The 26,995-nt window shown below is 40.2% G+C and overlaps 1 long non-coding RNA gene across 1 annotated transcript; it reads right to left on the bottom strand.

The window, feature by feature from the left end:
• Positions 1 to 1,544: 1,544 nt before the first annotated feature.
• LOC122240120 lies at positions 1,545 to 14,019 on the bottom strand. The gene is made up of 3 exons (XR_006219459.1): positions 13,978 to 14,019; positions 7,223 to 7,318; positions 1,545 to 1,910 (listed from the first exon to the last, which is right to left on the bottom strand). It is a non-coding gene; the product is annotated as an uncharacterized LOC122240120 (long non-coding RNA).
• Positions 14,020 to 26,995: the final 12,976 nt, after the last annotated feature.

The following is a 26,995-nucleotide window of genomic DNA, read 5'->3' on the forward strand; positions in this document are numbered from 1 at the left end:
AACAAGTTTCCACTAGGCAGAGGGAGTAACTAAACACGCTGTGCTGTTAGCAGTTTCCGTCTGTCGTCTGGGCGAAGGGGAATGGAGGCGGCAGGGGCAGTTTCCATGGTGGGGGCACAGCCCAGAGGGAACAGTACTGCTTTTTCATGCCGCACTGTGAGAGAATCACGCAGACTGCTACAGGAAGAGGGAAGATCCTGAACCCACTCAAGAGAGCGCCTCAAGGGCAGTGGTGTTCTCTCTTCAGGCACGTGATCAGGAACAAAGGCATCTTTATTCATCTCTTTCTACTGCACTGCTTTGCTTTATATTCCTTATAAGCAGCTGAAAAAGACCATGAGCAGCCCTTTTAATCAGCTGTGGAAGAGATGAAAGGTTTCAGAAGAGAGAAGCTGTCATTTCTGAGAATGATTTATTCACATTATAGAATCATCTTTAAAGAAAAGAACTGTACGGGACTGATCTTTTAATTATAGAGGGGTAAATGCATCTGTGAAATCCACCAATTTCACTTTGGATTAAATACTGTTTCCTTAAAGCCAGATATTTGGTAAACACAGATCTCAATTTCGAAATGGCTTCTCTCCTTAATATACAACTTCAAGCTCACCCTTGTCCCCCCCTCCACCCCACCCTCAAATCCCCACTGCTCTCTGAGAAACAGCAAGGAGAAAAATAACACAACTTTTTGGAGATGGGATTTGGGGGCCTTGGATGTGTTCCATGTGCTCCCAAGCAAGCTCTGGATTCTCAGACATCAGGTCAGTTCTCAATTATCTGCAAACAATTTTATGCTCAGTGTTGTGCAGGCTGCATTTTTTAATCTATCCAAAACTCCCATCGCATTTTCATCCAATTCATGAATCACAGCCCAGATATGACCAAAGAATACAAGTAAAAATCTTATCTTAGAGTTTTTGGTGTACCTCCATAGTGCTGACGGACACAGATATTCAATAAATATTTATCGAATTGCAGTGACACCATTCACAGCTCTGGGAACTCCACCACCCCAAAATTCCAGATCACAGTTTCTTCTGGTTCAGCATAAATAACAAGCATTAAAACAGTGCCTGGCCCCGAGCTAGTTGTATCTTTGTTGATTCATATTTTATATAGTTCCTCTTATGAAGACAGCCCAGAAGCAACTGTCCCATCCATGCACAGGTAGACCAAGGGTTTTCCCAGGACAGTTTTCCTTTCCCACTATTTCTGGATCTTGAGTCAACACTGTTACTTGGGGACTTCAGAGATTTTGCAAGTTCCCATCTCAGGAAATTCAATTTCCATTTGAAGGGAAAGGAAGGGGAGGGAAGGGGAAGGGAGGGGAGGGGAGGGGAGGGAAGGAAGCTAAGAGAAAAGACCCACCGTCTTGTCTTTTCTGTCAGTCTTTTGGTTACTTTTCATTGACATCCTACTCTAACAGGGGCATATTTACATAACACTTTAATATCCCTCCTTTGTGTCATTCCTTAACTTTGAAATCCATAGAGATACTTTAACAGTTAGACAGATGGCTTCCCAAAGGTAGGTTGAGTCTTCCTAGTATTTAGCAAATTTTTATCCTGAAGCATTTTCATTTTGAATCTCTTGGCATCAGTTAACCTGTGTTTCCAAAAGTTGGTGCCAAGTTTTGGTTCCTCCTATTTGCAAAATCTTCTCTTGGGTCAACTGCTCCTGCCAGGGAGGGTCCAGGCACTCAGAACAACACTTCTGGGTTGAGCTTCTCTTCTGTCCCAACGTTACTGTTCATTATTCTCAGGTACTTCCTTGAGCAATCAGGAGCTGGGCTCCAGGAACCATCATCTCTTCAAAATAATCTCCCAACTAGCTTCCAGACAGATTTTCATCCAGTTTCTTTTTAAATCCTCTTCCAAAAAATTTTTGAGACTAACTCACCCAATTTTAATCTAAATAAGGAGAGGAAGAAGTGCAGACAGTATTAAGAAATTTACTCTTTACGATGGGAAAGCATAATTATCTCACATATTGTACCTTTTGTTTCTTCTGCACTTCCATACAGAGGCCAACTCTGGGCTGACATAGTCCACTGTTCACTGAAAAGGTGGAATCATTTCACAGTCCCTGACTCATCCATTTCCATTCTCCCTGCTGCCAGGTAATGACCTACAAGGACCTCTCAGACAGGGAAAATTTCCCTAAGGTTGAATGGACTCCATTGGCATAAGGGGGTTCACATTCAGCATTGCACATATTCTTAACATTACATTCTTACACTGTATTATATGCAGTTTTGTTTTCCCCTCTTACAAAGTCGCCTCCATAAGAGGATATTAGCTCTTTAAGGAAGGGACTCTGTTTCATCGAGCATGGTTTTCTCAGTGCCTAACACATAGTAGGCACTGATTGCTCAATAAGCAATCACTCGTTTTCACTTACTGTTAGGTCACCAGGAACTCAGCAAGAGGATTGGAGATGAAGGGAAGGAGCTTAATAAACCTCATTCACAGGAATAACATTTAATAAGATAAAGTAATGTGAGAGTGTCCTCTGGAATCATCAAAGGCAGAAAATCCAAAAACGGGCTGGAGAGTAAGAGGTATAGTAGAAGAGAGGGGGACCATGAGCCAGCTGCCAGCAATAAGGGATAAACAGCTTAAAACAAACAAACAAACAAACAAACATTGGTCTAAGACAAGATCAGACACTCAAATGTCATCCTAGAACATGGAGCGGCTAAAAAAGGTAAAGAACTGATTTAATCATTAAGGGTCACCTGTCCTTCCCATATTCCCCCACTCCACCCTACATCAAAAAGCTCCCTCCCCCGCAACCAGGATGGATGCATATTGGCTATTAGCCTCCTTCTTTTCCTTGTGTCTCTGTGAGCCTACCTGCCTTCCCCTCCCTTATAACTCCTTGGATATGCACTACTTGATTTTGATAGGGTTTTTCCTTATCTACCTCCATTCCCTTCTTTGAAAAACAAACCATTTGGAATGGCCTCTTTCTTACTGTCTTCATCAGCTGTACCATCACCACCTTTGTAGTGGAGACTTAGGTCCATGCCCACAGCCATTTAAGCAGGCTCGATCTTTTTTTTTTTTTTTTTAAGTTTATTTATTTATTTTGAGAGAGAGAGCAGGGGAGGGGAAAGACAGAGAGGGAGATAGAATCCCAAGCAGGTTCCACATTGTCAGCACAGAGCCTGACGCGGGCCTTGAATTCACAAGCTGAGATCCTGACCTGAGCCAGGCGTCCCATTGCATTGCATTGCATTGATGTGTGCTAGGGGTCAGGCAAAATAAAAATATAACAAAAACCCTGCACAATCCTGAGGTTATCTTAAAATGAGAGCCATTATTGGAAGGACTGTAGCATAAAAATATGTTGCCCTAGTGACAGCCAATCTCAGATTTGGATCTCAGCTCTACCGTAAGACTTTCAGCAAGTCGCTGAACCTCTCTGAGCTCCAGTTTTCTTACCTATAAAAAGAAACAATAATACCACCTTCCTCACAGAGTTGCTGTGCGCTTTTAATCAGTCTGCTGTCTACATTACCTCCAATCACAAAATTGCCCTTGGTTCTTCCTTCACTAATCTCCAGCAGATCCACGAGATCCCTGGAACCATAGAGTGAATTCCACTAGCCTAAGGGAGATCCTAGCCCGGTTCTGTTGGTTAAACTATGTTTAAGTGTACTTGATTCTTAATCAATTCTTAACCTAATATCTTTTAGGAAAAAGATCTGCACTGATCTGTATGACTGATATATAGAGTGAGCATTTAGGTTTAGGAAGCCAATGGCTCCCAAACTGAGGACTGCACATATCATGGATCCCTCAAGGGCCACAAAGTCATATACTTACTGTGCTTCATGCAAAGACTGAATAAACAATGCCATACACACACATGCACACACAATGCCACAAACAAGTATATCCACATATATTCATAAATGTCCAGTACTGTTATGTTTCAAATGTATATATAAATGCCATTGATTAATAAAATACAAGTTTATTTAAAAGCATAATTTACAGGGGCAGCTGGGTGGCTCAGTTGGTTAAGCGCCGACTTCAACTCAGGTCATGATCTTGTGGTTTATGAATTAGAACCCCATGACAGCTCAGAGCCTGGAGCCTGCCTGGGATTCTGTGTCTCCCTCTCTCTCTGTCCCTCCCCCACTTCCGTGTGCATGCTCTCTCTCTCTCTCTCTCTCTCTCTCTTTCTCTCTCTCTCAAAAATAAACTTTAAAAAAATGTTTACAAATTAATAAAAAATAAAAGCATAATTTTTAAGAGCTTAAAAGCTTTTAATTAATTAATTGTGCATTTTCCTGGTCAATACTTGCTAATACTACAAAATGCAGTGGCTCTAAATTTTTTAATCTATTAATATTTTATTAAATCTTGATATTATCAGTAATGTTTGATTGTTAATAATAATAGTCAACACTTATAATAAGTCAGGCATTGTTCTAACAACTTAACATATATTAACTCATTAAATCCTCACAGGGACCCTGTGAGGCAGAGCTATCATCATTTCCAATTTATGCATTAGGAAACGGAGGCACAGAGAGGTTAAATAACTTGGCATGGAGCTAGTAAGAGGCAGAGATGAGATTCAAGCTCAGGCATTTTGGGCCAAGCTCTTCATGTTCACAATCCGTTTGGAGGTCGGCTATGCAAGAACACATTGATGCTACTATTTTCAAACAGAAAATTATTTGTAACCTTGACACTGATTTCATTTTCCATGAAAATGGGCATATTTCTCACTGGGTACAAACCAAAATGTGTGTGTGTGCGCTCTGGCTTATATACAGGGACATATCCAAGAAATCTACGGTAACTGTCTTACAAAACAAACAAACAAACAGACAAACAGATTCAAATAACGGGTTTTCCTCTGATGATCGTTTTGTCACTATCTTGTTGCTTGCATATTTCTCTGCCTCCATTAGGAAACTAGCTTTCCAATATTGCACTATTTGATTATTTGCTAAATTGGAAGGTAACAATACTGCAACAAGAAAAGCAACAACCACTCGGGAAGTTAAATGAAATAAAAATAGAATGACGCATTTCAACTTTTCACCTCTATGCTTGAGTTATATTCACACTCACACCCATGTTCCATTTCATTGATTGAACATTCAAGAACATTCATTGACTGTCTGCCATATACCAGGAATTATGTTTGGAGCTATAAATAGGTGAACAGAACTAAGAATGCACCAATCCTTTTAGACTACAGTCTAAAAGATGCCAGGCGGGCCATTCACTCAATTGATAACTACACTGCAAAGTAGAATGTTACAATACCATTAGAGGAAAAAATTCTATACGTATTTTGAGCAGGGACAGATGATTCCAAGAGAACCAGTCAACTGATGGGAAGCTTCCCTATCAGCTCCCTTCCACGGGCTTTCTCACCCTCCCAGAGCCACCTGGAATCCATATGCACATCAGAAGAGCAAGACCTCCTTGGGACCACCTTTACTTCTTAGGACCAAGTCATTTCGAAGTTCAAAGATGATCCTCTTAACTCCATGTTCTCTGCTTATCCCTTACTACTTTCTTTAGCTTCTTTTTTTCTTTGATTTATTCAATCTTTTTGGTTTTGTTTTCATCATTGTCCGTCTTAACATACGCTATTTCCTAGGAATATCTCCTCTAGGTAACTAATGTCATGGTGTATTGATGCTTGGTAGTTACCATATCAGAAAGTGGTCTTTTCTAACCTTGTTTCCAAATGATGAGAATTTATGTTACTTCAACACTTCCAGGCTCTTGGGCATTAAATGCCCTATATTTATGCCTTAAAGCATGCTTTCTGTCCTTGTGAATCAGGATCTGAGTCAGAGATATTAGATAGGGCCAGGCACTTTAGAAAAAGTAAGGAATCTAAAGAAAGATTTGAAGAGAAGAAAGGCACAAATAACACAACCACAGGAAGTCCCATGACACAGAGAGATACAAAACATGGGCTCTTTGAGGCAATACAATACAGACAAATATCCACTTACAGTGAAAAGCTATTTCCTTCATAAATTCTAGAATTTTTGCTCTTCTCTAAGGACCCTAATACTCCTATTTATTCATTTGCAAACCTTCCATTTTGATGGAACCCCAGTCTTTTGAACTAAAAACATTTGGGCTAGCTTCATCCCCTAGGATATAAAAGTAACGGTTACATTTAAAGTTGAGAGGAATTTTCCAGCTTAATTTTCTATGCCTTGTTTGAGAAGACAACGTTGATGCCAATTCTTTTACAGATTGAGGAAGGTGTTCTTAGGAGGTAATTCTCATTGTACTTGGTACTAAGGGACAATGTGATCAAGTGAGAAGGTCACTTAGATCACAGATTTCTGTGTGCTAGATTGAGCTTTCTCAGTAGCTAGTATGATGCATGTTAAGTCATTTCACCTCTGGCTTCAGTTTTCTCTACACACAGAAGGCATTTTATAAATATTTATTGAGTGAATGAATTCATAATATTTACCACCTCACAAAATGATCAGGAAGAGCTAGAGTAGAGTAGGCAAGAATCATGTCTGCTTTGTTTATCATTGCATTCCCTGACATACTGCCATGTACACAGAATCTCATCAAAAACATAGTGAATTAATGAATAAATGCACAAAACAATACATTTAATAAAAGTTGCCCTACTTTACAAAGTTACTGAGAATACCTTGTTTTTAGGTTCACAGGGAAGGCAAACTATGTTGAACATACTTACCACTGTATGTCCAAATGCCTACCCCTCCAGCATTTGTAGGTGTTCGATAATAGATATGTTAATGAATGTTCAATAAAAATAGATATAAAATGATTTCAAAAGGTACAAAGCACAATACCAACATGAAGTGTTAAGAATCTCTTTCCCTCACACACCTATACCAACAACCTCTATAGAGAAAGGACTCCAAAGAAAGTGAGGAGTAATGATTTAAAAGAGGATGGTAGAGAACCTTCTGACTCACACCTGGCTCTCAGGTTGTAAATGGCCATGTGACAGAACTCAAAATATTCCAAGGATATGCAGTGACAGGGGTTACATTTCTTAGGAACATAATCAAAATGTTGTTCTGGGTGTAATGGCTATGGGATTTCCAGCTGCAAGCCAACAGGAAACTCTGACATAAAATGGATTAAATCACAAAGAATATGTATTATCTCATTTAGAAAGAAGTCAAAGGTAGATGTAGACTAGCTTCAGGGTGAGTAAAATTTGGGACTTAATGCCTTACCCGTTATTCCATTCTTTCAGCTCTGCGATCCACTGGGATGTCCTCAAATAGTTCCTTGTTGTCTGTCACATACCCAGGCTTTACTGAATGACACATCTAGTAGAGAAAGAAAAGGAGGGAATCTTTTCCTATGACTTGTTTTTATCTGCAAGGAAACCATTCTCAGAAGCGCCTCAGGAGAACAGTCCTCGCATCTCGTGGCGGGAACTATGTCACATGTCCATTCCAAAATTAATCACCATCAACGAAAATGAAACCATTAAAATTGGCTTAGAGCTGTCAGGATTTATCCCTGTAACTGAAGATAATGGCAGTCTTCCCTGAGTTTTATGAGAGTGCCCCCAAGATGGCAGTAAGGAAGAAAGAGATGTGGGACCTTAGCAATTAGGTGGGCAGCAGTGTCTGCTAAAGGCAGAAATACTGTGCTTTCAAAATTATCAGTTAATGTATCTGATTAAGATTCTGCGGGTCTAGGACTTCAAAATACTGATTTTTTTTCTTCAGTAAGAATTCAGAGGAAGGGAGCTGGAAAACTAGTGGATAAAATTGCTCAAAATTTTATATTTCCATCGATAACGTCTCCATTTTGAGACAAAATCCCAAACAGTAGCTCTCAAACATCAGTGCCCTTCGTGCACAATAAAAAATACATTAAAATCACAACATTATACATAAACTTTCACTTCAAAACCCTCAGTGAAAACACTTGTCCTTACTACCTGTGAGCATAATACTTATGTTTTCTATCCCACTCTACTTTGCTTTTTTTTTTAACTGGTCATCTCAACCTAGTAAATAAGTTTCAGGATGCAGTAATGGGCTGCAACCCACTGTTTGAAAAATATTGCTTATGCAAGCTTTGGAGATTCTCATTATTATTTTTTATAAAGCACATGACATAGCATTATTTATTAAATACAGTATTGTGATACTATTTCATCTAACCCTGTGAGGATCATTATTAGTCCCATTATACAGCTGATAAAACAGACTTAGCATGAGTGATTTGTCAGGATCATACAACCTGTGAGTACTAGGGGTGAAGTGGGGCACAGGGGTGGAAGGGGTATAATGTGGCAGACCTCAAAAAAAGGTGTTCTGATTTTAAATAGGTGTTTTAAAAGAAAAGAAACACAGTATTTACTTCAGTAAAGTCTTTAGGCTTCTTCAAATGGTAGCTGTGAAAAATAAAAACATAATCGGCACACCAGCATAATAAAAAAAAAAAAAAATGGCCAAGTACAATCATTCATGGCTAATTACCTCCGCCAGACCAGAGAGTCATATAGTTCATCAGACAATCCATTATATCTAATTAAGGAAAATTAGTCTGAGACAACTCTGAAGCCTATTAGAGAAGGTTTTGTGCTAAGATTCCTAAAATGTTTTAGAGCAGATACAGTTTATGAACCATAAGAGGGTTCACAAAACCAGAACTCTGATCTGGAAAGATTAAAAACACTTGACCTGACGCAACTCTTTTCTCCCTCTAACTTCAGGGATCAGGTTGGCCCTAAAGGTCTTCTTTCATCCATCAAGGTGTCCTTTCTATACATCATTAAAGTTATTATTTGCACTATTAAATCCTTTGTAATTTACTTTTCTAGCCTAAGGTCAAAACCAGCTAAAGAACTGTCAGCCCAAAGACACAAAAATGAATGATGAGCTCTAGACTTCTCAGATTAGACAACTGGGGCACTTCAGGCCAAACGTACACTTGACACAACACAGAGATGGCTTCTCCAATCTTCTTTTTTTGTTTATTTATTTATTTGAGGGGGGGGGAGAGAGAGGGGAGAGGGGGAGAGGGGGAGGGAGAGGGGGAGGGAGAGGGGGAGAGAGAGAGAGGGGGAGAGAGAGAGAGAGAGAGAGAGAGAGAGAGAGAGAGAGAAACCTAGAGAGGGGCAGAGAAGGAGAGACAAAATCCCAAACAGGCATTGCGCTGTCAGCGCAGAGCCTGATGTGGGGCTCGAGCTCACTGTGAGATCATAACCTGAGCAGAGATCAAGTGAGATGCTTAACCAACCGCGCCACCCAGGAGCCCCTCCAGTCTTCTTTAGAAGAAAAAAGAACAGAGCTTTCCAGAGTTTTCCTTTGACTAGGGACAGACACTCAGTAAGGACTTGAAGTTTCCCCAGGTGAGGAAGCTAACCAGTGGAGGAAGTGGAGCAGCCTTGGGAAATGGAGAGGAAGGAGGAGCTGGGGATAAACAATGGCAGGATCACTCAAACTTTGCTCTTGGTTGTCTGTGACAGATGGAAGAGCCAACGAGCCAACGAGCCAACGAGCCAACAATCGTGGTACAGAGGGCCCAGTGCACCACGATGAACGGTGCCAAAGGAGCCGTTCAATCCGAGATGCCCTGTATGAAAAGTAAAGCACTGTCTTCACCTCAGAGGAGACTGTCAGACTCCCAAACCATGTTGGCCTCTTTTTCTAAGTAGCAATTTTGAGAAACCTGTGAAACCAGAAGGGCTGTGGGTCCAAAAGGCCATATTTTCAGAACCAAATATCAGAACTTGGGGTCCATGAAAGGTGTGTTCTTGTTTTGGTTTTGATTTACATCAATGTGGAAGGCTAAATAGGTTGCTCTGGTTGTGGATTTAATAAATCACTTCTATTGAATAGAATAAAATACATAAAGCAGGTGCTGTTCCAGTAAATCCAGGATATACAACCTTCAGGAAATCAAAATGGTTAAAATATTTCAGACATATTTGAGAATATGGCAGAATCCTTACCCACCCCCAAAAAAGAACACTGCTCAAAGTTTATATTTGAGTTACAAAAATTTTATCTATATACAACTTTAGAAATTTTACTTCTGTGTGAAGGGAGAGATACCCATCCATGATTCTGTGAACTATCCTTGTCAACATCTCAATATAACCAGTTCCTCTAGCTCATCTAGAAAAGTCAGAAAGTCTGGGATTCCGAGAACACCCAAGAGGAATTCAGGCTGCCTACTGGAAGGCAGAGAGCACATTAAGAGATGATCACGACTAGATTCATGAGACAGTGAAGCCAAGGACCAGAAAAGACACTCTACACTTCCAAGACAATCTGTGGTTCTCAGACTGGAACTAAGATGAAACCTCTTTTTCAGGTATCTTTGGCAAATAAGTTAACTTAGGAATAAGTAGAAGGACTCCATTCCCATGGGTGCCCAAAGGTAGGAGAGCTCTACGTCATGAATCGCCTTTGGGTCATCCTGTCAACATGATAACCAAGCACCAGTCGAGACAATTGGGATCATATCTGCCCTACAGAAGCTAGTGTTAGGAAAGGTATGTAATATCCAAAGGAGATCTTGGTTTCTGTGGCCTTAGGAACAAGCAAGAATTTCATGACCTGGAACTGGGAGGGACAATAAATCAGAGAATTTCTCATAAACCTTCAGACACTCAGCAAGTGTTGATACTGCTAACAAACACGCACTGTAGTACAGGCAATATTATAATGTATTAATGCATTTAATCATCACCACTACCCTATCGGGAAGATAACCATTATTATACCCATTTTGATAAAGTTTACTAAGGTTAAATAAATTGCCCAAGTTCACAGAGCTGTGATAGAACAAGGAGCCCAACTCAGAAAGTCTGTCCACAGACCCCATGCTCCTATCCATAAACTTTATTGCATACTTCTACATCTATACATGTAGTATAAATATGTGTATATGTTTCTCTGTGTGTGTGCGTGTGTGCACGTGTGTGTGTGTGTGTGTGTGTGTGTGTTACAATGATATCCAGTTTGTGCATTCTGTTGTAGCAACTAAATTGCTATAAGGTATATACTTTTAGCAGAAGTACTCGGGACTCATAAAAAGAATGGTAAGCACGATAGGAAACAAGAAATAACAAGGTCAAATGATTGCCAAGCCTTTGGAGTGGATTAGAGAAATTCCCCTACAGATTCAGCAGGTCTCCAGAAGATTCTGGCCAAAAAACAGAGTGCTTTCCTCCAGAGAAGTTATTAATGTTAATAACCAGGAGCATGGAGGATAACTTTACTTGACCAGATTTTCCCCGCTGTATATTTCACTTAATGATGTGGATTAAGCTAAGGCATAAAAATGAACTTCAGCTTTGCTGAAATTAGATCACCAGTTTCCCTGCTGGCCCATATTTATTAATAGAGATCCAGCTGATGGCTGTGTGAGAAGGGGCCTCAATAAAGGATGTGGGGGTGGAGCAGACTGCTGAGTACCCGCAATGCTTCCCCCTCTTGTGTACTAGCATTCCCTGCTTCAAAAACATAGACAAATGGGGCAAAAGGGCTCTAGCTAAATCACCTGATTCTGTTTCATGCCTTCAGGGAGAGGGATTCTTAAACCAAAAAGATTGATAATTTTTTACTACACCTTTTGCATTTTCATGGACACAGGTCCCACTTGTCCTTTGGTGCCCCATCTAAGCATTTTACAGCACTGACAGAAAAAGAAATTCTATTTCCTGCCCAAGTATAAACTTTAGTTTAAATTATAACCATTTCATTTAAATGTTCCAAGAGCACAGAGAACTGTTGTGTGCCTCCTCATAGGAGTACCTATTACCATAGGCAGCATAATATTATTCTTTTGCACTTTTCTTCATTTTTTTAATTTTTTCTACGTTTATCAGGAACTTCTCCAAGCCTCCGATGTAGTTTTTACTCCATATTAAGATAACTTTAAAAATAATATTGAGATAATTCATTCTACCAGTGGAAAATCCAAGAAATACGGAAAAGCTCCAACATTTCTCAGAGCTAACAACTATATATATAAATAGTCTCGTGTGACTATGCACATATGTGCTTTTGCCACTATTTCCCCATATCACAAATTATTACTCTCTATTACAAAGTAGTAGTCTTCAACCCAAGTCTGCGCATGGACTTCAGAGAGTCCATGAATTCTATGAAATTACACACAAAATTTGGGTAGGTGCTTATGTGTCTTCTTCCCAAGAAGGGAGTTGATTGTTTCCACCATATTCTCAAAATGGTGCATGACCCAAAAACAGTTAAAAATTCTCATTTAGCAACAGGATTTGTAAAGACCACATAATATTCTACCATATTAACCAATCTTGTTATAGATTATACTACAATAAACACTTGTGTAACTAGATCTTTTCGTCCAGCTCCAACAATTTCTGAAGGGCAGAAGAAATTCTGAAATTAGAATCGCTCCAAGAATATTCACAGTTGAAGACGTTTAATACATGTTGTCAAACTGCCCTTTAGAAAGGTGGTATCTTTAGGGGTGCCTGGGTGGCTCAGTCAGTTGAGTGTCTGACTCTTGATTTTTGGCTCAGGTCATGATCCCAGGGTCATGGGATCAAGCTCTGCATCAGGCTCTGTGCTGAGCATGACCTCTTCTTAACTTGATCGTCTGTAAAAATCCCATTTCCAAATAAGGTTACATCCATAAGTACCAGGGGTTAGGACTTCAGTGGTTTTGGCGAGACACAATTCAATCACAACAAGCAGATAGTGCAATACCCAGCACTCAGTCGGCACTCCATAGCCATGAATTCTTATTATATGCTCATGTTGTAGGATCATTATCTTACAGAGAAGACTAATTTGGTCTAGCACGAGAGGTTCTGGCAAGTCACTGTGACATAACCTCACTCTGAGGAAATATTAATCAGCCCCCTCATGCTTTTGACTCAGAATAATGACCCATGGGGAAGAAAGGCAGCTATGAAACCAAAACATTTGCCATCACTGCATACAAGTCATTTTATAGCCAAGAAAAGAGAGAAAAAGGCAAGGATTTATGTGAGGTCTTACAATTAGCTAAAGCCAAATCAGGACAAGAACCCCAAATTTCTCACTCCTGGCTCCTTTCCTCCTTCATACAAATCTATCTACATATATTCAAAATAAGTATGATTACAAACACATTTAAAAATATGTCTATTGGGGCACCTGGGTGGCTTAGCTGGTTAAGTGTCTGACTCGATCTCAGCTCAGATATTGATCTCAGGGTTGTGAGTTCAAGTCCCATGTTAGGCTCCATGCCCAGCTGAAAAAATAATAATAATAAAAATAGATTGCTTGTAGAATATTTTGCTCCTAGATTAGTCTGAATGACTAAGACCAAATAGAAAAAAAAAATTGACTGAAAAACAAACTGCTACATAAATATAGTCAACTGATCTTAGACAAAGGAGCAAAGGCAATACCACGAAGCAAAGATAGTGTCTTCAACAAATAGTGCTAGAACAACTGGATGCAAAAAATGCAAAAAAAAAAAAAACAATTGATATGCACACAGACCTTACACACTTCATAAAAATAAACTCAAAATATATTCTATTTCTAAATGTAAAATGCAAAGCTATAAAACTCCTAGAAGATAACACAGGAGCAAACCTAGATGGCCTTGGGTGTAGTGGTGCCTTTTTGGATATAGCACCAAAGACACAAACCATAAAAGAAACAATTAATAAGCCAGACTTCATTAAAATTGAAACTTCTGTCTGCAAAAGACATTATCAAGAGAATTAGAAGACAAGCCACAGACTGGGAGAAAATGTTTGCAAAAGAAGCATCTGATAAAAGAGTGTTACCCAAAATATATAAAGAACTCTTAAAACTCAACAATAAAAATACAAATGCAATTTAAAAATGGGCCAAAGACCTTAATAGATACCTCATCAAAGAAAATAAACAGATGGCAAATAAGCATATGAAAAGATAGTCCACATCATTTGTCATCAGGGAAATGCAAATTAAAACAACGAGATACCAGTACCCACCTATTAGAATGGCCAAAATCTGCAACACTGACAACATCAAACACTGGCGAGTCTGTGGAACAACAGGAACTCTCATTGATTGCTGGTAAGAATGCAAAATGGTAACACTTCGTTAGAAGACAGTTTGGTGGTTTCTTAAAAACAACATACTCTTACCATTTGATACAGTAATCACACTTGCTGATATTTACCCAAAGGAGCTGAAAATCATGTCCACGCAAAAACCTGCACGTGGATGTTTATGGCAGCTTTATTCATAATTGCCCAAATGTGAAAGCAACCAAGAAGTCCTTCAGTAGGTGAATGGATAAACAAATGGCAGTACATCCAGACAATAGGATTTTATTCAGTGCTAAAACAAAATGAGCTATCAAGCCACAAAAAGACATGGAGGAAATTTAAATGCATACTACTAAGTGGAAGAAACCAATTCAAAAAGGCTATATACTCTATGATTCCAACTATATGATATTCTGGAAAAGGTATAACTATGAAGACAATAAAAAGATCACTGGTTGCCCCAGGAGGGGGAGATGAATAAGGCAGTAAAAAATATTCTGTGTATTATTATAATAATGGATATAGTCATTATACATTTGTCCAGACCCAAAGAATGTACAAAGCCAAGCGTGAACCCTAAGGTAAACATGGACTTTGAGTGATTATGATGTATCAATGTAGGTTCATCCTTGGTTAAAAAAAAAAAAAATGGTGAGTGATGTTGACAATGGGGGAGGCTACGCATGTATGGAGGCAGGGAGTATACGGGAAATCTCTATACCTCCCTTTTAATTTGTTATAAACCTAAAACTTCTCTTTAAAAAAGTCTTATAAAAAAACCTGAGACAATTCTGGCCAAAATTAACTGCCTTGTTTAATGAAATCTAGTACTCCATCAATTGTAAGAAACACCACTATTTTATCTACCACCAAAAAAGAAAAATAACACTGCCAATTAATGTGTGATGTGCATTATAAGAAAGATACCTCTTAAATTCTGAAATATTAAAGTGTGAAAGTGTCTGAGTCTCAAAAGCCATGAACTGTGGTAACATAACCCCTCAGTCATTGGGCTAAACATGTCATTTATATACATTATCTTTCCTAGACCGGTTCAGTATAATGCAGCTTGATGGAAGGACAGGTAAGGTGGATTTTAAGACACTCCAATTTATTAGTCTAGATCCCTCAAGTGACCTAATTCATCCTCCTGATGTTTCTGTAAAACCAAACTTGTCTTTTATACCTCTAGGAGCAAGAAGTAACCGGTGGGAGAGAACATTCTGAGTCAAAGAGATGAGAGTAGAAAAGGAAGGAAAGCAAAGCGATTCTCTGTTAAAGCAGACATGTACAGCTAGAGGGAAGTGGGAGAATGACATTTCCTTCATAGATTCTCCAAAGGAAAATCACAAGGGATTCATCAACCAAGATCCAGACCCCAGACAACAGCTATAGAGGTATGATGAGCCCCCTGTGAGGATTAAGAACCTGCAAGGTTTGCTCTTGCCGTCTCTCTAGCCTGGCACAAGACCAGAGCCGTCTCTAGCTGGTATTTGCAAAGAACTGGTGAGGGGCCAGTTGGCTGCCAGGGACATGTTCCTGTACCATTTATCACACACAAATTGCTCTGCAGCTGGAAAAAAGAGTCATGATAGCTGCAGCCAATCAAGCCCAGCAATAGGAGCAGGCTTCCCTCCCTTTCTAGTCTCAACCCCTTCCTCAAGAGCAAACTGGCAAAAGCCCAGCAGTCATTGTGAGAAAGGGACCAAGGAGACCATGCAGACTATGGTTAAGCTAGTAGATAACTTGCCATCATGGTCATTCATTAAGTATTTATTCAACACCCACTATGTTCTAGCTCTTGGGGAAACAGTGGTAAACAAGACAGCACATACATTCTGGTATTTCTGATTGGGAGTAATTCGTGCCCCAGGCTCTTCACATCTACTTCCAGTTGCAGGGAGGGAAACTGCCACATATTGTTCCTTTGTTCAGTCCCCTCAACTGGCTCACGTTCTCCCACCAGCTCACATTCTCCTACCCTCCCAGCCCCTTCCATAGGATCAGTCATGGGAATGCCAGCTCAGCAGAGTAGCCCAGGAAAACTAACAACCCAGCTAAGCGAAGAAGTCAGCATTTCATCATAACTTTGGAATATTTGGAAGTGACTCACAGAAGAAAAAGGAAGGAGGACAGATAAGAGGGGTATGGTTGAGGTTAACAAGAAACAGTACGGCCTCACAGCCCCCAACCATGCGCTGAATAAGTTTACTGCAATTTTCTTGGGAGGATAAACACTGCCGGCCATTCAAGCTGACAGTGGGAGCCGGACGGTTGACATTTACAACAATGCTCAATGCAAATCAAGGCACTTGGCCCCAGAAATGGAATTTCATAGATTTATCCTTTGAAAGGCCATTTCTCTGACTAGTCTGGGTCAGCAGTTAAGCTGAAAGAGAAATATTTCTATTATTTGGCAGATTTTTCCAAAGCATCTAGTTCATTAGGCAAGAGAGGCCTTTAAAAAGTCTGATTCTGGTGTGGTCGTCAGGCAAACAGAATGAGAAAACATCAAAGAAATCCCATTTCCAGAAATGATTCAAACAAATACTTCCTCTGCAGTCCCTAGTGTTCCAAGCACAGGGGTGGACCTTGCAGTCCAGGTGTCCTGGCACCTTTCCAGTCTGCAAATATCTGCAAATAACATGCTCTGATAACTCTCGTGGCTTCGCCTTGAATAAGCAAAACTTTCCATGCATGCCACTGTCACTTATTATTGCAGAAATGGATTAAAACCCAGAGCCATGCACTAGTTGGGTGACCTTGAAAAAAGCCATAATCAAAGTCTCAGTGCGTTGCACCTGCTGTTCCCTCCACCTATGTAAATGTAAGCCCCACAATAATCAGTAATTCCCAGATGCACTGTGTTTTATTTTCCTTAGAGCACTTAATATTTGAAATTATCTCACTTATTTTTGCTTGTTTATCACAGTTGGCTTCCTGAGATCAGAGACACTAACCGCCTTATTCATCTCTGAGTCCTTAGTACTTAAAAAGAATGCCTGGTACCTAGTAGATAATAAATACCAATTAATATTTGTTATGTAAATAAATAAAAGGTGTTCAAATTATTTGAATCAGAGTTCTATAATAATAATAATAATAATAACATATTATTATATTATAATAATAATTACCATATATTATATATTAATTAATATTATCTATATTACATATTAATATTAATATTATACATTATGTATCGATATATTAATTATATTTTATATTAATTAATATAATATTTTAATATAATTAATATATTATATAATTAATATAATAATTATAATAATGTAACTATCAAGCAGGCTAGTTCTATTACTATTATTATTATTATTATTATTATTATTATTATTATAGAAAATACCTGCCTTGTAGGATTCTTTTAAAGATCAAGCAAGATTCGGTTAACAAAAGCAGAGCCTGGCACATTGTAAGATGATCCATAAATATTAACACAAAAAATATATTAGCATTCCTAATTCCACAAAGCCCTTTTCTCAGATAAATTTCAGAAATAAAAATTCTAAAATAATTCATACTTAGATACGATTAACTAATAATGGCTCAATATATGATATTTATAATATTCTAAGCTACCATCCACTGAAAATGCATTATAAATTCAATAAAACTTTGTTGGGGAAAAAGAACACTGTAATATATTCATCACTTGTGATGCATACCAATTTCAAAAATCAAGAAAAGTGAGAAAGTTTTTTTTTTTTTTTAAATCTGGTATCTAAAGCTAGGTTTTAGCCCAGATGAATAACTCTCTACTAGTACAGTTGCAGATAGTGAAATGGGTGGTGGGAGAGTTAGTGGGGAGGGAGTCTATCCCACCTTGAATTACACAGTACGATGCTAGGTCCTGGCCCAGGTTTGGAGCGTGAGCAATAGTTCTTGCGTTTAGACTAGGAAATAAGCAAAATAATGAGCACATGTACTGCCGACTCTCAATTTGCTCCAGTAACTAGGGTCAGGATACGCTTGACTAGTCAAATACCCTGAGAAATCAGATTACTAAAAGGCAGCGGCTGGAAAATAAAGGACAGACCGAGTGGACACCCTCCTTTCACCATGTGAGGACAAAGAGGAGCTAAATTCTCTTTCATTAAGTACAATCAGATTCATCTACTCTGTAATGGAAATATTGTGGGTTTTGTATTTTTTTATTTTTTATAGTTACCATGCTGTATATTACATCCAGGACTTATTTATCTTATAACTGGAAGTGTGTACCTTTGAACTTCGTTTACCTTCACTGGTTTTAATTTTATCCCCTGAGGGGTTAATGACCAAATACCAGGATGACAAGAAAACAAGAGACCTACATATTCCAGGAGCTTAACAGTCAAGACACAGCTGACCCATCCCCCTCTCCCTCACGAGTGTCCAGTTTCTTCTACTGAATGAAAAGTACTAGGGACCCATCCATAGCATTTAATGTGCCTCCTCTTTTCCCATTTTCTCACTAACCACAGTTAGCAACAGTGAGAGTTCAACGGTCTCAGAATAAAGGCTGAGATCCTGGAGGGAGAAGACAGGAGGCATTTTCCCGCTAAAGCCCTATCTCTGATGTCCATACTTGAGGTGAATTGCTCCCATAACGATATGTTCATTTATTTTTCTTTTCAGACCTGAACATAAAATAGGAGTTAGACTGGCAGACAACATATTCAAGAGGTCCAGACCAAGTATACGGGGATGCCCTCTTGTTCGTTGGGAGCCGGCGTGATCACCAGCAAGTCAAGAACTTCCTCTTGCATTTCTTTGTCCTACTTTTCAAATAACAGATTGGGGGCAGTTAGAGGAGGCAGAGGAGGGGCAAGAATAAGAACAAAATTAAAAGGTCTGTTTCCAAATGGAACATCAATATATTTTCTTAGGCCACCTGCCAGCTCCTGAGCCTGGGGAGCCATTACATTGTCTGAGAGGAAGAAGTGGGCTAGTTCTAGAATAGAAAAAAATAAAAACAGCTTCGATGAGCATTACTCACCGACCTGTCTAAAGACGGACCCCTCAAGGTCAGGCAGAATTTCCAAAGCTGTGAATCCATACAAGAGGCACTATTTCCAGGAAAGGCAAAACCCAAGGTCAGATGGAAAAATAGCCTCAGCTACATTGGGGTTTCTTTTGTTTTGTTTTCCTTTGTTTTGTTCTCCCTAAAAGGAGTCTATAAATCAATTGACTTCTTTGTGCCTTCCCCTGTACAATACGGGGCAGATTGCCCAAAGGGGAAAAAACCTCCATCCTTGTCAGACTAAAGAGCAGCTTGGGTCTGGGCAGGGCACACTAGAGAAGGGACAGCCATGTGTGGCACTCACAGCGTTTCCACCCATTCCAGTACCAGCTCTGTGCCCTCAGCAGCAACTTGAGATGAGCTTCCCCGCACAGCCAGCCTTGCCTCTGCCGCCCTCCTCTCCAGCTGTGAACACCAGCCCCAGATGCATTTCCTCTAACACAACCCCACTGTGGAGAACCCCATACAGATAACCAGATGATCAGATAAACACATCAGGGAGTCACCCATCCTGTTCCCTGCAAACAAGATGCCTGAGTGGCTGCAAAAGGAACAGAGGATGTCACCAGGGGGTTTACTCTTTAAGTTCTGCTCTGCCTTTGACCACACATACCCAACACAACTGAAAACCCTGACCCACATAAAGTCGTGTTTGTTCCAAGGCTCTTTGGAATGAGTAAAAGCCCCTCCCATCTCCACGGACAACCATTTCAGTACATTCCCACACCTTCCCAATACAATACAAAAGGATTTTTTTTTTTTTAAATAAGCCGATGACCTCTTTACAAATGTGATCAGCTAGCTGTTAATTTGGAGCAGTAGAGAGCTAACTGTATAAGCCACTGGCTCAGTGTTAATACAGTTGGTACAAATAGATATTTAAACTATTTATTTTAACCTTGTTATCAAATTTTTACTTCTGGTCAGGTAAAGGAGTTGCTCTAGAAACATAAGCTCAATGACTGAGTGATTTAAGATCTTACAAAGATCACATTTGCAACTTTAAATTAAACCAAGAAGGTATGAATACCTACAATCAATAGCTTCGAACTCCACAGACCTACTGTAAGAAAGCACTTCACTCTACACCCTGATGTGTGCACTCACAGCCATGTGTGGCTGAAATAGAAGTTCCGCAAAACAGTACTCACTCTTGATATTCTCCATTCCATTTTTTCCTTCTAAAACAATGCTGCTGCAAGTTGAAAGCCACTCTATTGAGTTGACAAACCCCTCATGGGTTGAGTACAGCATTTTTTTTAAACTTGGCTTTAAATTATACCTAGAAAACAATACTAACAGCCCCTTCTCTATTTCTCCACTATCTAATGCTTTCTCACTAAAAGCACAAACATCCATATATTCTCAGAAATGCATCGTTCAGAGTGTTGGTGAGAGAAAGGGTAATGGATGGGGAAATTTTTGTTTTTAGATAGTACAAACCAGAAAGTATCAGATGAAAACTTTCAGGGGGACTGATGAAATGTCTCTAAAACTACCCCCACAGTTGCCTTATAATGTCACATTCAACCAGTAGGCCCTTAGTCCCTCCCATGGACCAGACCAGGTGCCATGGGAGGCTCATAGAGGGGAGACTAGAGGGGGCAGTAATGGAACTCTTTGCTGCTTGCATATTCCCCACCAGATAGACGCTGGGGGCAGAAGAATCAGCCCAGGCCAAGATGCCTCTCTACTCTCACCTCCAGGAAAGGCATGCTCAGGAATGCAAGCCCACGCTCCTGGTGACTGCTACAGGAACACCTGAGCTCTCTTCCCCTTCCCTGTATACAGCTAGGGAAGACATACCCCTAGAATAGAGGAGCGTTATTCATCTGACAGAAAGCAGAGAAGGGAAGCTGTTTATATTCAAGAGTCTAAATTTTACTATTAATTGTTAAATATTCATATCTTGGCAGGGATAAAGAGTTATAAAGAGTTTCCAGCCCTACCTTTCTCCTTCCATTTCCTCTTTTCATGGGAAAGAAGGGAGAGTTGGAACAGTAAAGAGAAAAAGGAGGAGAAAGTAGGGGTGGGGGAGGAAGGAAGAGAGAAGGAAGGAAGGAAGGATGGAAGAAAGAAGGGATGGAGGGAGGGAGATCTCAATTCACTTAAACTCAGAAAATCTTTTCTTGTACCTTTACAGTGCATCTTTCAAGGAAGGCTACATGGGGCCAAAAGTATTTGTGGAGTCTTAGCTGGGTCTTTATGAAAGCACAAAAAAAAAAAAAAAAAAAAAAAAAAATCACACATGTACCAGGGTGTGATGTGAAATGTGTGAAACTAACACAATTTATTCTAAAGTGTAAAATGCATCCTCAGTGCCTTTGTAGAAGTGATGAGAAGTAATCAGTAAAAGGTATAAAGGTCACTCAACCATTACTGTTTTGTCTCAAATAGGCCCTGTGGATCTCCTACTACTTGAGTCATTTTGATGGGTCACCCACCCCATTGGCTTAGTTTCTGCCTCTTCTTTCAGTCGATCCAAATGTCCTAAAGCAGCCACAGCTAACATTTAGAGTTAATCATTTCTTTTCCAAAACGACTCTGTGTTGTTTGGGGTGGGGGTAGGAGGCCCAGGAGGCATCGAGGAAAGCAGTAATTTAGCACGGATGGCAAGGAAAGACTACAACTATTTTTTAGAGACTGAAACATAAAGTGAACTCATCAGACTTTCTCTTAATGCCATCTTGATGCTCTCAAAGATCTCCCTTCAACTGACTGCTCTGTTTCCGTTGCCAGCTTACCTGTTAGCAGACTCTCACCACCCGGAAGGCCATGTTTTCAAGCCAATCATGAGGAAAGCGCTTAACTTGAGCTGAGTCTAAGATAAGTGCTGTACTCCAACACCCCACCCCCGTTTTGATCGTGAAGATACGACTTAATGTTTTATAGGTTATCAGCAGGGCCCACTTCATTGAATTTTCTTCTCTCAGCAGGAATCTAAATTTACATAAGGTCACATTCAGAATTCCCTGATGTCAGCAAGCTAAGTGAAAGTGTGTGTGTGTGTGTGTGTGTGTGTGTGCGTGTGTGTTTGTGTGTGTGTGTGTGTGTGAGAGAGAGAGAGAGAGAGAGAGAGAGAGAGAGAGAGAGAGACTCATTTAAAACTTCAGCCTGGGAAGAGGTTAGAGTGGGAGAGAGCCAAAGCATAAGAGACTCTTAAAAACTGAGAACAAACTGAGGGTTGATGGGGTGTGGGAGGGAGGGGAGCGTGGGTGATAGGTATTGAGGTGGGCACCTTTTGGGATGAGCACTGGGTGTTGTATGGAAACCAATTTGACAATAGATTTCATATATTGAAAAAAAATAAAATAAATTTTAAAAAAAAGAAAAAAAAAAAAGAAAACTTTAGCCTGGGGTAGAAATGAAGCTACACAGCCCTCCCTAGAAGTAAAACCATTCTCTGTAGTGGAAATTAGCTTGATGATAAGGAAAATATATAAGTGACATCCGCCTTGCCATAGAAGGAGGGCATCACCAGCATGGCATTCATCATCTCCCAGAGGACCTTCCTAGGTTAGGTTTTCTCTGAGAATAGTCATGTCACAAATGTGTACTAGGAGTCAGAAGAACTGGGCTTCAGAACACCGGCTTTGCCCTTTACTAACTTTGTGACTTTGAACACGTAAGTAAACCTCTCTGCCCTCTTCCCTCAAACACACAGGAGCACACACACATGAAATCTTAAAATGCCAGTACTTGATTAGATGATCTCAAAACTGATTTCCACTTACAACATTCTATTCTAAAAACAGGAATCAGTTTAACCCCTGACAAATAATGTGTTGGCTAAAAATCTCCAGGGGCACCTGGGTGGCTCAGTTGGTTAAGCGTCCCAACTCTTGATTTCAGATCAGGTCATGATCTCACAGTTTGTGAGTTCAAGCTCCGCATCGGGCTCTGCACTGATGCGGTGCAGCCTGCTTGGGATTCTCCTTCCCTCTCTCTCTTCCCCTCCCCCGATCTCAAAATAAACAAACTTTTAAAAAATAAAATGAAAATAAAAATCTCCAAATTGCCAGAGTCCCCCTAACACATAACAAATGCCCCCTGCATTTGGAATGGAGGTTAATTTCACCGCAAGGCTTCCAAGCCAGGGTGGTTCATTCCTTTTTTTCCAGTCAATAAAATGTTTTGAACATCTGCTGCATACCAAGCACTGTCCTGAGCATAAGTGAGCCTCAGACAGAGAGGGAAACAGATTTCAAAATCAGCAGCTCTAAAAAGAGGTGGGAAATAGCAAGAGGGAAAGAGAAAAGAGAAGGAAGAGAAAAGGAATATGTCAGCACACTCCTTCCAGCACAGGGTCCTGACGTTTTTCACATAAAGGTCTATGAAGTTATAGGACACTAAGTGCTGAAAGGGAACTAGATGAACGTGTACTTGTTGGGTTTTCTTTTAACAGACTTTATTCTTTAGAGCACTTTCAGGTTCACAACAGAACTGAGTGGAAAGCACAGATTTCCCACATACCTGCTGCCCCCAAACCCCCACGGCCTCCCACACTGTCAACATCAGCTGCACCCAACTGGTACATTTGTTACAATGAACTTACATTGACGCAGCGTTGTACTTATTTTTTCAACTGATGGAATTCACATAGAACACTGATAATCAAACCATAAAACCACCTTTTAAGCTTTAGCATGCTTGACTAATCTGTTTCTTTCTTTCTAACCCAACTCCTCAACCCTTAAGGAACCAGAAAGGACAGAAATAAGACCCAACCTGCTTCTGAAAGTCTGGTGATGATCTGGTGAACCTTGGAGGCTTACAGTCAGGGGAAGGAAATTCCCTTTGGCCACTGGAGCAACTGTTAGCAGTGGGGACTGCTCTTGGAGAGAATGGCTAACCTGGGCATTCTTCCCCCCAACTCCTCGCCCCTCTCCCTCGCAACACAATATTATTCTAGCTTATAATGCCTCCACAAACTCTCCTTTTGCCAAGGAGGCTGGGGAATATTTCTAAGTATCCTTTTAGACCCTTTATAATCCTAATTTAGGCCATGCCCCCAAGGCGGGAACAAATAGTGCAGAGACTCTCAGATTTAGGAGGTAACACAGCTCCCACTGAGGGATGTCATAAACTCTTTGAGGAATGCTTTTCCAGACTACACAGTACTTCTACCCAGACCACCACCATGAGTCAGATTCAGATACACCTCTTCCTCTCTTGTACCACTTTCTTCTCTTGAGAATCACTGCCCTTGGGAAGCCAAGAAGTTAGGCAGAGTGCACTGAGGTGGTGTGACAGGGTAAGTATTTCTGTGTTAGAAGATCACCGTCCATAATACAAATGTACAGAACTAAAACAAGTTAACATACCGTCCCAATTATTTTTCTACTTATCCTAACCAAAATGCTTTAATTAAAACTAGGTCTAGATAATAAACCACACACAGAAAATAACATAATAATCATGTTCTGATATGATAAATATGCTGTTTAGGCCTCTAAATGTATGGAAAATTAGCTCGTATTTTAGGAGTCAAGAAACAATACGAGCTTATATGGTTAATAAAAAGATTTTTTTGTTAGATTCCACCTACATGTAAGAACTTTGCTTTATTCATCAGGGATAATTTCAGCCAGGAATTCTATCTATGGGCACCACCAAATTACAGAAGAGGAAAAGAAAGGCATACTAAATATGCCCAGTCTTCGTTCAAATTCTAGTTTACAATTCCACCTGTCCCTTCCCTGCTCTGCCTAACATTCCTGTCCACTGGGCAGGCAGACAGGGGGTCAGGGAGACAGACCCACTTGGGGGACAGCAACTGCTGTCATGATCTGAGCATAGAGATCAGATCTGAGTCCAAGACAGGAGAGTAGATTCTAGTCTCAGATGGATTATAAGCTTTGCGACACTAGTTAAGTCTTCATTCCTCTCAGTGCAGGATTCTCATCTATAAAAAAGAAGGTACTGTATGATCTCTGCGGTTCCTTTCAGTCTCATAACGCCACGCCAGTTGGATTTGGTGAAACCAATCCAACTGATACAATCATTGGGGCTTTTCATAATAAGGAATCTTCTAGAAAAATACAGTCAAGAACTATGTAGGTACACCATCTCAAGCAACTAGTTACAAGCATATTCTACCTACAGGTCTAGTTTTGAGCATCAATCCCTTCTTAGGAGCAAGTAAACAATCACTAGTCAATTTGGGGGTAATCAGCTTTTCAATCCTGTCCTGTTTCCTGGTTCACCGTCAGTCATGTCTCCGTGTATCCTGAAAGGACGTTCAGTGACTGCATTCTTCAATATCTTCCTGAAAGGGCTCCATTACACAGTTACAAAATTTTGACAGCTCTTTTCCTTTGTTCCCCGCTGTTCTTTTCCTGTCTGTTTTCTTATGTATGTTCCTCCTATACTTGTGCATCCTGTGCATAGCATTAAGTTCGCTGTGCCTACATATTTTCTCTTCTAGCAGACTTTCATGCAGTGGACTTGGGCTCAAGACATTGCAGTGACTGTCCCTAAAACTTCACTTCCCAGGGCGCCTAGGTGGCTCAGTCGGTTGAGCGTCTGACTTCGGCTCAGGCCATCTCATAGTTCATGGGTTCGAGCCCCACGTCAGGCTCTGTGCTGACAGCTCAGAGCCTGGAGCCTGCTTTGGATTCTGCGTCTCCCTGTCTCTCTGCTCCTCCCCTGCTCATTCTCATTCTCATTCCCTTTCTCCCTCTCACTCTCTCTCAAAAATAAAATAACATTGGGGCACCTGGGTGGCGCAGTCGGTTAAGCGTCCGACTTCAGCCAGGTCACGATCTCGCGGTCTGTGAGTTCGAGCCCCGCGTCGGGCTCTGGTGATGGCTCGGAGCCTGGAGGCTGTTTCCGATTCTGTGTCTCCCTCTCTCTCTGCCCCTCCCCCGTTCATGCTCTGTCTCTCTCTGTCCCAAAAATAAATAAAAAACGTTGAAAAAAAAATTTAAAAAAAATAAATAAATAAAATAAAATAACATTAAAATTTTTTTAAAAAAAAGACTTCACTTCTCTGCACTGCCTGCCCACTCCCATCCCCCCTCACACATAATATGTCTCCAATCCCACAAGTAAGGATCTCAGACTACCTGATCTTCATATCATTGATCACTCCCTAACTTAGCTCAGATACCATGAATTGAAGGATGTGAGCTTCAACCCAATCCACAGACATGTTATATCTGCCCCCACCATGCTTTAACATCCACAAACATATCCAGATATCTGCTCTTAAAACTCTGGGCCCCAAGTGCATTGCAACAATCAAGAGAGGCTGAACATAAATGAGCACGTGCACTCCAGCTCACACTGATGCCCAGTCCAGGAACAGTTACCATTTATTATCCCATTTGGACTACTGCCTTCCCATAGCTAGCCCCATCTACACTCTACCTGGTCACTAAAGGCATTTCAAGATGCCACCCCAGGTCTCCATGATGGCAGGAGTTTTAAATTTACCTCAGAAAACTAAATGTGGTCTAGGCAGAGCAAAGCTGCTTTTCTGGAAAAATGTTACCAGAAAGACCCTAAAGAACTTGGGACCCAAAGTTTCCAGATCCTTGCACATTTCAGTAATCTTCACACATGAAATCTAGCCTTTACTTACAATATGGGCTTTACTGGATTGGAAGAGACATCTCCCTTTTCTACACACAGAAGTTAGGAAATGATAATAACAGCAAAGGAAGGGAAAGGAAAGGGGGAAGAAGTAGAAAAAGAAACAATACTAGAGAATTTATAATTTCAGAAACAAAGATTCATCATATTTGGGGAAAATGACATGAAACTCTGAAGTAAAGCCATTAAAACATGGTCTCTATCCTTTAGTTTTTAACATAAAACAAACCCGGGGTCAATACAGGCAAATTTATTTCCTTTTCCTCATTCTCAAATCAATTCAAATGAAAGTTTATATTCACTAGGCACAGGACTAGCATGTATTTCTACTCCTTCCTCATG

The sequence above is a fragment of the Panthera tigris genome, chromosome B4 (assembly GCF_018350195.1).
Source record: "Panthera tigris isolate Pti1 chromosome B4, P.tigris_Pti1_mat1.1, whole genome shotgun sequence".
NCBI classification, from domain to species: Eukaryota; Metazoa; Chordata; class Mammalia; order Carnivora; family Felidae; genus Panthera; species Panthera tigris.